General features: G+C 42.2%; 1 protein-coding gene across 1 annotated transcript in view; it reads right to left on the reverse strand.

Moving 5' to 3' along the window:
• Positions 1–12254, reverse strand: part of nab2 (NGFI-A binding protein 2 (EGR1 binding protein 2)) — a 39639-nt gene that overhangs the window by 12456 nt on the left and 14929 nt on the right. The window lies entirely within an intron of this gene.

A 12254-nucleotide genomic window follows, 5' to 3' on the forward strand; every position in this document is an offset into this window, starting at 1 on the left:
GCCGTCGGGTGTGGCGTACCACCCGCTCTGCCCTGCTCAGAGCCCGGATGAGGGCTAAGGCCCATGCAGACCGCCGGCGTTCCCGGGCCCCTGCATACCAGCCCGGGCAGGAGGTTTGGCTATCCACGAAGGACATCCCCCTGCAGGTGGAATCCCAGAAACTTAAGGACAGGTACATAGGACCATTCACCATACTCAAAGTCCTCAGTCCGGCCGCAGTGAAGCTGGTAGCTTCAGCTTCACTGCGGATACACCCCGTTTTTCATGTGTCCAGAGTCAAGCCCTGCCATGCCTCACCACTGTGTGCCCCTGGACCGGCGCCGCCTCCAGCCCGGATCATCAACGGGGAGCCCGCGTGGACAGTACGCCGGCATCTGGACGTCCGTCGAAAGGGTCGGGGTTTCCAGTATCTGGTGGACTGGGAGGGTTATGGACCAGAAGAGTGCTCCTGGGTGAAGAGGACCTTCATCCTGGACCTGGCCCTCCTGGCCGACTTCTACACCCGTCACCCAGACAAGCCTGAGGGGGGGGGGTCCACCCCTCTCGTCGGATTTTTATTGCGAATAAAATGTCTCAACGATTTGGAGCTTTGCTGCATCAAATTTTTCCAGAAACTGTGAGAGACCTCCAGGTGGACACCATTCGGAAAATTCAGATGGCTTTGAGGGACAATTTTATGGGGATTACACAGATTAAGGAGTGCTCCAGCCGATTTAAAGACCGCCCACTGCGTGTGAGAGAGCGGCGCACTCCGAGCGCCGATCGACAGGTTGAAACAACCAGATCATTTCCAACGTGAAGGCTTTGTTGATCCGGGACGTCATCTGACTTACACAACAATGGCAGAAGACGTGGACATCAGTACTTTTTCGGCACATTCCACTGTTACAGGAGTTTTGAAAGCCATCTGAATTTTCCGAATGGTGTCCACCTGGAGGTCTCTCACAGTTTCTGGAAAAATTTGATGCAGCAAAGCTCCAAATCGTTCAGACATTTTATTCGCAATAAAAATCCGATGAGAGGGGTGGACCACTGCTCACACAAAGCCTGCTCACAGGCGAATGTATATACACGAGGTCTGTTAGAAAAGTATCCGACCTTTTTATTTTTTTCAAAAACCATATGGATTTGAATCGTGTGATTACATCAGACATGCTTGAACCCTCATGGGCATGCGAGAGTTTTTTCATGCCTGTCAGTTACGTCATTCGCCTGTGGGCAGTCTTTGAGTGAGGAGTGGCCCACCCTCTCGTCAATTTTTTCATTGTTTAGGAATGGCTCAGAGACTGCTGCTTTGTTTGATCAAAATTTTTTCAAAGCTGTAAGGCACAACTGAGTGGACACCATTCGATAAATTCAGCTGGTTTTCGGTAAAAAATTTTAACGGCTGACAAGAGATTTTGGTCTGGTAGTGTCGCTGTAAGGATGGTCCATGGTGCCTGACGGCGATCTGCGCTTTGAGGCGGCAGCGTCTCGCCGTTTCAAGTTGAAAACTTCCACATTTCAGGCTTGTTGACCCAGTAAGTCGTCAGAGAACAGAGAACTTTCAGAAGAAGTCGGCATGAGGAGTTTATTCGGACATTCCATTGTTAACGGACATTTTGTAATGAAAGAACGTGCGAGCAGAGTCACATGTCGGGCCGGACCCAACCGCGGGGGGTCGCGACAGGAAAAACACCTCCGTTGGAAAACTTAACGGGCAAGTTGGAACATGCCCAAGCTGTTAAACAATTTCTCAGTTACTCACTTGTTGAAAGTCATCAAAAGCCGCCTGAATTTTACAAATGGTTTTCAACACGGAGGTGTTTTTCCTGTCGCGGCGCACACAGATTCGCCGAGTCATCACGGAAATGACTCAGCGAATTTGCGCGCACGTCTTTCATTAAAAAATGTCCTTAAACAGTGGAATGTCTGCATAAAGTCCTCATACCGGCCTCTTCTGAATCTTCTCTGTTCTCTCACGACGTCCTGGGTGAATTAAGTCTTAAATTAGGATGTTTTCAGGTCGAAACAGGCCGACGACCATCACCCCAGTTTCCAATCCAGAGGTACTGCCCCTGACTTCCATACAACATTGTATAAGTGTGTCAACTATGACAGCCCAACAACATACAAAGACTTCAGTTCCTCCCTGGATCGCCACCTTATCGTGGTGGTGGGGTTTGTATGCTCCAGTCATTCTGGGAACAGTGGTGTATGGAGCATTAGCTCTTGGTAGGGCCACCCTCAGCAAATTGGTCTCAGGTGAGGAGACAGACAAAGGATGATACAACAGACCCTTTATGACGGACACACATAGGAATGGTGTCATCTCGTCTGGATCAAGGGCATCCTACTGTTGCCAGGTCTGGAAGACAGACAAGCACCTGGTAGCCAGGTCTACAACCGTGGGACTCAGTTGGGCCAACCCCAAAAAAACAACACAGTGTCATGTTCATGCAGGCTCCCCACCTGCAAGGAGTCTGTAAAGGTTTGTATGCTCTTTTTCTTGCAGTGGTTGGGGGGGAAATGCCCACATGGCCTGGCACTCTGTATTATTATTATTATCATCCCTGTTGTCTGTATTTATTTGTTTGTTTTTATTTTTGTCAATATCAGCTGATTAATTTTTGCGTCCTTACTCTAAGTATACAAAGTGAGAATAATTCTAATGTGATACCATAATTAGGTCAGTAAGTAAGTAAAGTTTATTTATATAGCACCTTTCAAGAAGCAATCACAAAGTGCTTCACGGTAAGATTAAAAAAAGACACATACACACAAAAGCAACAACACAACACTAAGTAAAAGCAATCCTGAACAGGTGGGTCTTGAGCTTCTCCTTAAAAGCTCCAACAGCGTCTACAGAGCACAGATAGAAAGGCAGTGCATTCTACAGTTCTGGAGCTACCACTCCCAATGTGCAGTCTCCCTTGGTTTTCAACCCTGACCTTGGCACAACCAGCAAGTTCTGGTCTGTGGACCTCAGGGACCTGCTTGGAGCATAAGGATGTAGAAGTTCACTGATATAGGGTGACATCTGACCGTGCAGAGCTTTGAACGTTATCACCAATACCTTAAACTGCAGCCTAAACTGAATGGGGAGCCAGTGCAGGGAGGACAAAATTGGTGTTATGTGGGACCTCTTGGAAGACCTAGTATCCAGCCTTGCAGCTGCCTTCTGGACCATTTGCAAGCAGTCCAGAGAGGACTTGCTGAGGCTAAAGAATAGGGAGTTGCAGTAGTTCAGGTGCAAGGAAACAAAGGCGTGGACAATCATCTCCAGCTCAGCTCTGGAAACAATACTGCTAAGGTGGGCAATATTCCAAAGGTGGAAGAAACCGCATTGAACAAGACGAGTGACGTGTGTCCAAATTGAGAGCATGGTCAAATGTAACACCCAAACTTCTGACTGCTGAACAAACAAAGGAAGACAGAGGGTTGAGGTTCCTAATCACTAAGGGAACAAAATCCTCAGGGGCACAAACAAGGACCTCAGTTTTTCCTGTATTAAGAGACAGTTAATTAGCTGCCATCCAGCCTCTTATGGCCACAACTCAGGTCTGCAGGATGGACACCCTTGCAACATTTTGAGCAGAAAATGAAATGTATAACTGAATGTCACCTGCATAGCAATGATATCAAACGAGCTCAAAACATGTTTGAGTAGGAGCAAATACAAAGCAAATTAAATAGGTCCCAGAACAGAACCCTGGTGCACACCAGGAAGGCAGAAGAGGATGTATACTTGGCTGCAGCAACAGAGAAACACCTGTTGGAAAAATAAGATAAAAACCAATCTAGGGTCAACCCAGAGATACCCACCCATGACCATCTCTCAAGTAAGACAGCATGATCAACTGTATTGAAAGCTGCAGACAGATCCAAAAGTACAAGTACTCAGTATTGACCTGCATCTCTGCACATTAAAATATGATTTGAGACTCTAAGAAGAGCAGTTTCTGTAAAGTGCAAGTGACAAATCCCAGATTTATGAATAACTTTCATGAATATTGTCCACAGCTAAAACCTCATAAAGCTGTTTGGCCACTTCCTCTAATACTTTGGAAATAAAAGGCAATTTAGAAATCGGTCTGAAGTTCTGAAGAATCAAAAGGTCTGTGTTAGGCGTTTTAAAAAAAGGATGAATAACAACCTGTTTAAAACACTGTGGGACACAGCCAGAGGTCAGTGTTCTGTTGATTATTAATAAAAACACATGGGCCAATGGTATGAATAACCTTTTTAAATAAAGAGGTGGAGACAGTATTGAGTGGGCAGGAGGAAGGTTTCATCCTGTGAACCAGACTGATGAACTCTTTCAGCAATATTGGTGTGAAACTGTCCAGTACTGATGGCCGGGTGAGACATGAGACAGGAGGAGGAAGAGAGGTGTTGATATTTGCCCTGATATCACAAAAAGACAAAAAGTTTGCACAGTCTTCATTAGACTGAATGGTTGCAGCAGGAGATGTAGGTGTAACAATGTCTAATTGTGTCGTATAAAATTTTTGGATTCTGTCGACTGTTAAAAATTAATTTAGAAAAATAGGCCGCCTTCACATCTTTCATCATATTGTTAAAAGAAATTAAAAGCTCCTTTAAATGAAGAAGGTAGACCTGGACCTTTGTGGTTTTTCCACAAACGCTCCACTTTTCGACAGGTTCTCTTAAAACTACAAAAACTGTCACTCATCCAGGGGGAGGAGTTATCAAAGAGGCGTGTCTGGATTTAAAAGGCGCTACTCCGTCTAAAATAGACAGGTAATTATGATTATATGAATTAACTCAAGTAGTTACATCATCTGATCTAAAAATCTCATCATGATTAAAAGCAGCAGAAAATGCATCTGCAAAAATATGATTAAAAATGCCAGAATGGATCACATGTGGAGTAGACAGACAATCCAGATTAAGACACAAATTAAAAAGAATATAAACATGATCAGAAATAAAAATATCCTCAGAATAAATAGTATCAATATTTAGGCCAAGAGTAAAACATGACCTTTGTTATGTGTGGGGCCAGACACATGCTGGATCAGATTAAAAGATTCCATCAACCTGTTGAATGTAGCACCAGATTTATCTGAAGCATCGTCAACATGGAAGTTAAACTCTCCAACAATTAAAAGTCTGTACAACTTCAAAGTGGCTTCAAAATCAGTAACACAGGGAGTTTTAATTTCCTCTAACGTTTTCACTGACTTTCCTAAAATACGAGGGCTGTCCGTAAAGTATAGGTCCTTTTTATTTTTTTCAAAAACTATATGGATTTCATTCATATGTTTTTACGTCAGACATGCTTGCACCCTCGTGCGCATGCGTGAGTTTTTCCATGCCTGTCGGTGATGTCATTCGCCTGTGAGCACTCCTTGTGGGAGGAGTCGTCCAGCCCCTCGTCGGAATTCCTTTGTCTGAGAAGTTGCTGAGAGACTGGCGCTTTGTTTGATCAAAATTTTTTCTAAACCTGTGAGACACATCGAAGTGGACATGGTTCGAAAAATTAAGCTGGTTTTCAGTGAAAATTTTAACAGCTAATGAGAGATTTTGAGGTGATTCTGTCGCTTTAAGGACTTTTCACGGTGCGAGACGTCGTGCAGCGCTCTCAGGCGGCGTCATCAGCCTGTTTCAAGCTTAAAACCTCCACATTTCAGGCTCTATTGATCCAGGACGTCGTGAGAGAACAGAGAAGTTTCAGAAGAAGTCGGTTTCAGCATTTTATCCGGATATTCCACTGTTAAAGGAGATTTTTTTAATGAAAGACGTGCGGACGGGTCCGCGCGTCGGGACGCAGCCGACGCGGCGCGGCGGCACAGGAAAAACACCTCCGTGATGATAACCATTTGTTAAAATCCAATTGGCTTTTGATGGCTTTCAGTGGAGTGAGTATATGAGAAATTGTTTATCAGCTGGAGATGTTCCAACTTGTCCTCAAGGCTTCCAACAGAGGTGTTTTTCCTGTGGCGGAGCGTCGCGGCGGCTGCGAGCCGACGCTGCAATCCGCCCGCACGTCTTTCATTAAAAAAATCTCCTTTAACAGTGGAATATCCGGATAAAATGCTGAAACCGACTTCTTCTGAAACTTCTCTGTTTTCTCACGACGTCCTGGATCAACAGAGCCTGAAATGTGGAGGTTTTAAGCTTGAAACAGGCTGATGACGCTGCCTGAGAGCGCTGCGCGACGTCTCGCACCGTGAAAAGTCCTTAAAGCGACAGAATCACCTCAAAATCTCTCATCAGCTGTTAAAATTTTCACTGAAGACCAGCTTAATTTTTCGAACCATGTCCACTTCGATGTGTCTCACAGGTTTAGAAAAAATTTTGATCAAACAAAGCGCCAGTCTCTCAGCAACTTCTCAGACAAAGGAATTCCGACGAGGGGCTGGACGACTCCTCCCACAAGGAGTGCTCACAGGCGAATGACGTCACCGACAGGCGTGGAAAAACTCACGCATGCGCACGAGGGTTCAAGCATGTCTGACGTAAAAACATATGAATGAAATCCATATAGTTTTTGAAAAAAATAAAAAGGACCTATACTTTACGGACAGACCTCGTATATGACCATTTTAGACTTTTTGAACAGAGTTTGACCCAGATTCAATTTGTGTAATGTTTGACTTTCAGTCAACATTTTGTCCAAATTGTCATAGACTATGGTTTGACCTGATTAGAGGGTCACCTCTTTGAGTCTGGTCTGCTTGAGGTTTCTTCCTCAAATCATCAGAGGGAGTTTTTCCTTACCACTATCACCTGTGTGCTTGCTCTAGGGGCTGGTAAGGTTAGACTTTACATTGTTGTGATTTGGTGCTATATAAACTAAATAAATTGAAACTATGGGAATACTGCACACCATTCTTATTAAATTTGTATGTGGCGATTGGTGGGAGAGGGGGGTCAAATGCCCCATGCTACAAAGGATTCTTAGCACACAGTTTCCTTCAGCTTCTTCCTTGGGGTCTCCACAGGAGCTCTCATATGGATCTACATACTGATTTGACACAACTTTTTCACCTAATGCCCTTCCTTATACATTACTGCTACTTGAACCTGGATGCTTCTATTTTGAAAACAAGTGCACTAACCAGTTGGCCACCACAAGTGTGTCACGTTAAATATGGATGGTTTCTTTGTCAAACAACTCTGTCCAGGAACCATAACCTGGTAAAAATAGGAAAAAGGAGGACCACAGTGCAACATTCAGAAAGACTGAAGGAGAACAGTGCCACCTAAAGGAGAGCACCCTCCATCCTAACTGTTGCTTGTTATTAGCTGCGTAGTTTGTTATTCTGCCTACATGCATTCCCAGTTTTAGAAAATTACATTTATGTTGTATTTATCTCATTATGTTGTATGTATCCTTATATGCTAGTGGGACTAACACATTTAAAAGTAAATTTCAAGCACACATATATTTAACTACTACAAACAATTCATATTGTTAGTTCCATCTGTTGTGTATTGAAGGTTTGTGAATCCTTGGAATAACATTAAAAATAAATAAATTAAAAATAAAAATATAAAGAAACAAAAATAAAATTTCATGCTTCTGTATACAACAAAAATTGCAGGCAAGTGGTTAGTGCACTTGGTTTCAGTGTGCACGGTCCTTGGTTCAAAACCAAGGACCGTGCCACATCCCTCCACATAATGTGGGGTTGAGTCAGGAAGGGCATCTGGCATAATACTTGTGCTAATTCAACATGCAGATCCACCTTTGCTTTGTTGTGGTGATCCTGAGTGCAAACAAGGGACCAGCCCAAGGGACTTTTTTCTACATAAAAATTTGTGAAATGTTACCCTTTAAATTCACAATAAAAATAGTTTCTACATTATGATTTGCTTGAGTTACACTAAAGAGTACCATTACTGATGCATGCCATTGTTTTGAATTCTATTCTTATTTTATTTATGTCATCTTGTAGAAATTAGTTTTCACTATGAGTTTAAGGGGCATCAGTTCACAATTTTTTATACACAAGAGTCTGATTTTGTTTTTTAATTTGATTTCATTCCAACATTCAGATGTATAATCGCTCAAGGATTCACAAACTTTCTGGCACCACTGTATGTAAATTAACAACATGAGTTATATGCAATAGTTAATTGTATATCAACACTTAAAAACTGAGTCCATCGATGAGCTCAAATTTTGTACTAAATTTCCATCCAATCAATATGTAGCCCCAACTCAAATAAACATCCATGCAACATAAATAAATGTAACTGAGTTGGCACTACATATATTAATTTGATGGAAATCCTATACAAAATGAAATTGAGTCAATCCAATGATTCACTTTTAGTGTACTTGAAATTTTCTTTTAAATCTACATCTATATGCAGTGGATAAGGTTTTTTTCACACAATTTAAATGTTAATATATTCTTCTTCATCTAAACTATCCACACACATTGGTGTTTGACAAAAAATGAAAGAAAGTGATGATTAAGGAGACAAAAAACAGCAGAAGGAAACTTGATGAGCGAGAGATGTGTGAGGGAGATCGACGTCAGTGATAAAACATATGTTTTTGTTATTTCCACAGTCCTTTTGGTGCAGGCAGAGATGTAGGAAAAAAAAATAAGAGACTGTGCCATTTTCCTGCCCACAGATTTTATTTTTGTACACTGTCGCTTGGTGAGTCAATGCAACGCCCCTCCAATTACCTCCCACTCCTTCGCCCCCACACCCCATCCATCCCGCCCTTCAGCCCACGCACCTAACACTCTCTGACGTCAGTCAGTGGCGGTGGTGGGAAAGACAGGAGGGTGCGGGGGGGGGGGGGGGGGGGCTGTGATGCTACCACCCACAGAGTACTTCCTATCCACCCTCCCTCTTCACGTCTTCACTCTCTCTTCATCTCTTTGACTGATTATGCTGGCTCAGAAACTTTTCCAGATCACTTTTTTTGTTTTAAACTTCTGTGAAGCATCAGAAGAACGCAGTAGTAACAGGGCGTTAAGGACGTGTAGCTGCCCTTTCGTCCCCTCCTTTTCCTACTGCTGCTTGCTGCTTTCCCTCCTAGCTTCCAGCCTCTCTAATATACAGTCTGGTGAAGTTCAGCTGCGTGGTGGGAGGCGTCACCTCAGAGAGTGTGACTCACTCACTGGAGTTCAAGCTGCAGAGTTATGAAATATTCATTGTTAGGAGAGGTTAGGGAATCTCTGACTGCCATTTTCACTTCCACCCTAATAAATCCACTCCTCTGCTGAGTCCTTTTTCTGACTGACCCAGATTCACGCCAGTGGCATGGTGGGTTAGTGGTTAGCACTGTTGCATCACAGCAAGAAGGTCATGGGATTGATTCCCACCTATGGCCTTTCTGTGTGGAGTCTGCATGTTCTCCCTGTGTTTGTGTGGGTTTCCTCCCACATTTAAATACATGCAGGTTTGGCGAATTGGGAACTTTATAATTGTCCAGGTCTCCCTTGCAAAACAGATCTTCATCTCAGTGGGACTAACCTGGTTAAATTAAACTAATATAAAAAAATTCACTGGCAGGCACAGTTCATCTTACAGCAAAGCTAACTTTTTTGTTCACGGATTAGCTTTTTAGCTAACTTAGCGGACTGGTTAGCTTCCACTAAATTTAGTTTGGCTAACGTTGAGTCAACTACCTTAAAAAAAATTTAAAAAAAGAAATCAAGCATGTTTGTTCCTGCAACGTGTGTTTGAAGATTATAGATCAGCAAAACTGACACACTTCTTCTCGAAAGCAACAAGTATCATCTCTGGAGATGTAGGAGCACAAGATCAAGCCAGAGTTTTTATTTCTTAGTATTACTTATTCATTTAATACTTATTTCAATTTAATACTTTCTGTACTGTGAATAAACTATGTGTTGAATGTAAACCACTGTTTCATTTCGTTTATTTATTTACATACTGTTACATAACCTGTTCTCAATAGAAGCCTGTTCTCAATAGGATTTCCTGATGAGCACTTCTCCCATGACCAGTGCACATTTTGACACAGAAAACCACCCACAATAATTCTGTCTGCTTTCGCACTACTTTGTGTAAAAAAAAAAAAACAGGAAATGTTGTGTGTTCAGGTACAAGGTACAGCAGATATGTGTGTTAGGGGTGTCACAGCACACAGAAGTCACAGTTCAGTTTACACCGCTGTTTGGACATCATGGTTTGGTTCAAGTTTGGATTTGAAAATTTCTCAAATCTTTATTGATAATACACCTTTATTGATGTGGACAAACTGTTTTGGTGCTAGAAATCAGTTTACCAACGTAAATAAATGTAAAACAAAATCACTTACCATTTCCAGTTAGACGATTTCTGTCTTTGTGTCCAAAAGCATTTCTCACTGGATGAGACATTTGATCCCATTTGATGTTATGCATAGGTCATAAATAATTTTTAAAAGGTTAAACACACATTAGTATTGGACAGACATATCCTTTGCTCCCGTGTTCAAAACTTACAAAAAGTATCTTTAATCTGTGAGTAGCAGAGAGCTACCGTCACACACTAGCATTGTGACAAAAAAATGCATCAACAATGTCATTAACATTGTATGTATTGTATGTATTGGATGTATGTCTTTTGGTATTTTTTGTTTGTTTGGTATTTTCCACCTTCGATATTTTGTCCGTTTTAAATTTGTTTGATTTTTGCGCAAATAACAACATCTCATAAAACCTCACTCTGTACAGATTTGAAATCATTGTATGTAGTATTGCTATCCGGTGGAAATCTCATTTGAGAAATTTTACACTAATTCATATAAAATGTCAATTTTGTCATAAGTTGGTGTCATTGCAGTGGACTGACCTCATACTGGGACAGTAATTCCACAAAAATGTGTATGTTTTTGTGTATGTTTTTGCTTTTAGGTTCATATTTCAGAAGAAAAGGGTAAATTAAAGGTGGTGGGGGGGGGGGTGATGGTCTAGTGGTTAAAGCGTTGGGCTTGAACCAGAGGATCCTTGGTTAAAATGCCAGCCTGACCAGGAAATCGCTAAGGGCCCTTGGGCAATGTCCTTAATCCCCTAGTTGCTCCCGGTATGTAGTGAGCAACTCGTATCGCAGGACCCTCACATGGGGGTGAATGTGAGGCATGAGTGTGCAGATAGACCAATCTAGTAATGTTTCCAAAGTTTCTGTCACTTGTTGTTCTCAATGATCACCTCACTCACAGAGAACAGGCTGACCTGCACAGAGCATAAGATGAGATATAGACAGTCTATGGGGGAGCTGGAGCCTATCCCAGGAGTCATAGGGCATGAGGCGGGGTACACCCTGGACCAGTCTGTCACAGGGCCACATATACATAAAAAAAAAACATTCACACCCACATGCACAGGCGGGAATCGATCCCATGATCCCATCTTGCTGTGAGGTAACAGTGCTAACCACTAACCCACCATGCTGCCTACTTGGAGTAAGTGGGTATTGACAATAAATGGTATGAATGAATATACCATTAAAATCTCTGTATCTGGTTATAGCAATTTTTTTTGTTCATAAATATTGAAATATTTATAGTTCCCTGGGAGTTTTACTAAAAATAGAACATGATATGCTCTGTCACAATTTTTTTTTTCCAAATACAGAAGTGTGGAGATGTCATTCTGCTTAATAAAATTTTTAATTTTTTGAAAAGAATTTGATTGTGATTTTCCTTTTTTTACTTCAGCTCAGGAAGCCAAACTGACCAGCCAACCTGAGGACTTGGAACCCTGAAACGTGTGTAATTTCATCAGAAAAAAATGGACATGGCAATAGCCAAATTTCTTTCTGTGTGGTGTTTGTATGTTCTCTCCGTGTTTGCGTGGGTTCCCTGTGGGTACTCCGGCTTCCTCCTACTTTGACAGACATGCAGGTTAGGTGAACTGGTGACTCTAAATTGGCTGTAGGTGTGAGTGAGAGTGTGAATGTGTTTGTCTATATGTGGCCCTGCGATATACTGGTGTCCTGTCCAGGGTGTACCCCACCTCACACCCTGTGACTGCTGCTGGAGCAGGCTCCAGTCCCCCTTGACCATTGATTGGGGTAAGCGGGTATAGAAAATGAATAAATGAATGGCCAGCTTTCATACCCAGACCACTGAAGAAATCCAATGACTGCATCATATATCAAGAACATGTGACATGTGCTCCCAAATGGCTCATCAGTGCACATCCATTTCAAATTGACTGCTCAATGCTTTTTCCTAAATTTGGTGCCAAAACCTGTCAAATCCAGTAGATATAAACCAAAACCAACAAATAACAATAATTGATAGAAAATGGCTCTAATATATCAAGAACTGG

The sequence above is a fragment of the Thalassophryne amazonica genome, chromosome 3 (genome assembly GCF_902500255.1).
Source record: "Thalassophryne amazonica chromosome 3, fThaAma1.1, whole genome shotgun sequence".
Taxonomy (NCBI): domain Eukaryota; kingdom Metazoa; phylum Chordata; class Actinopteri; order Batrachoidiformes; family Batrachoididae; genus Thalassophryne; species Thalassophryne amazonica.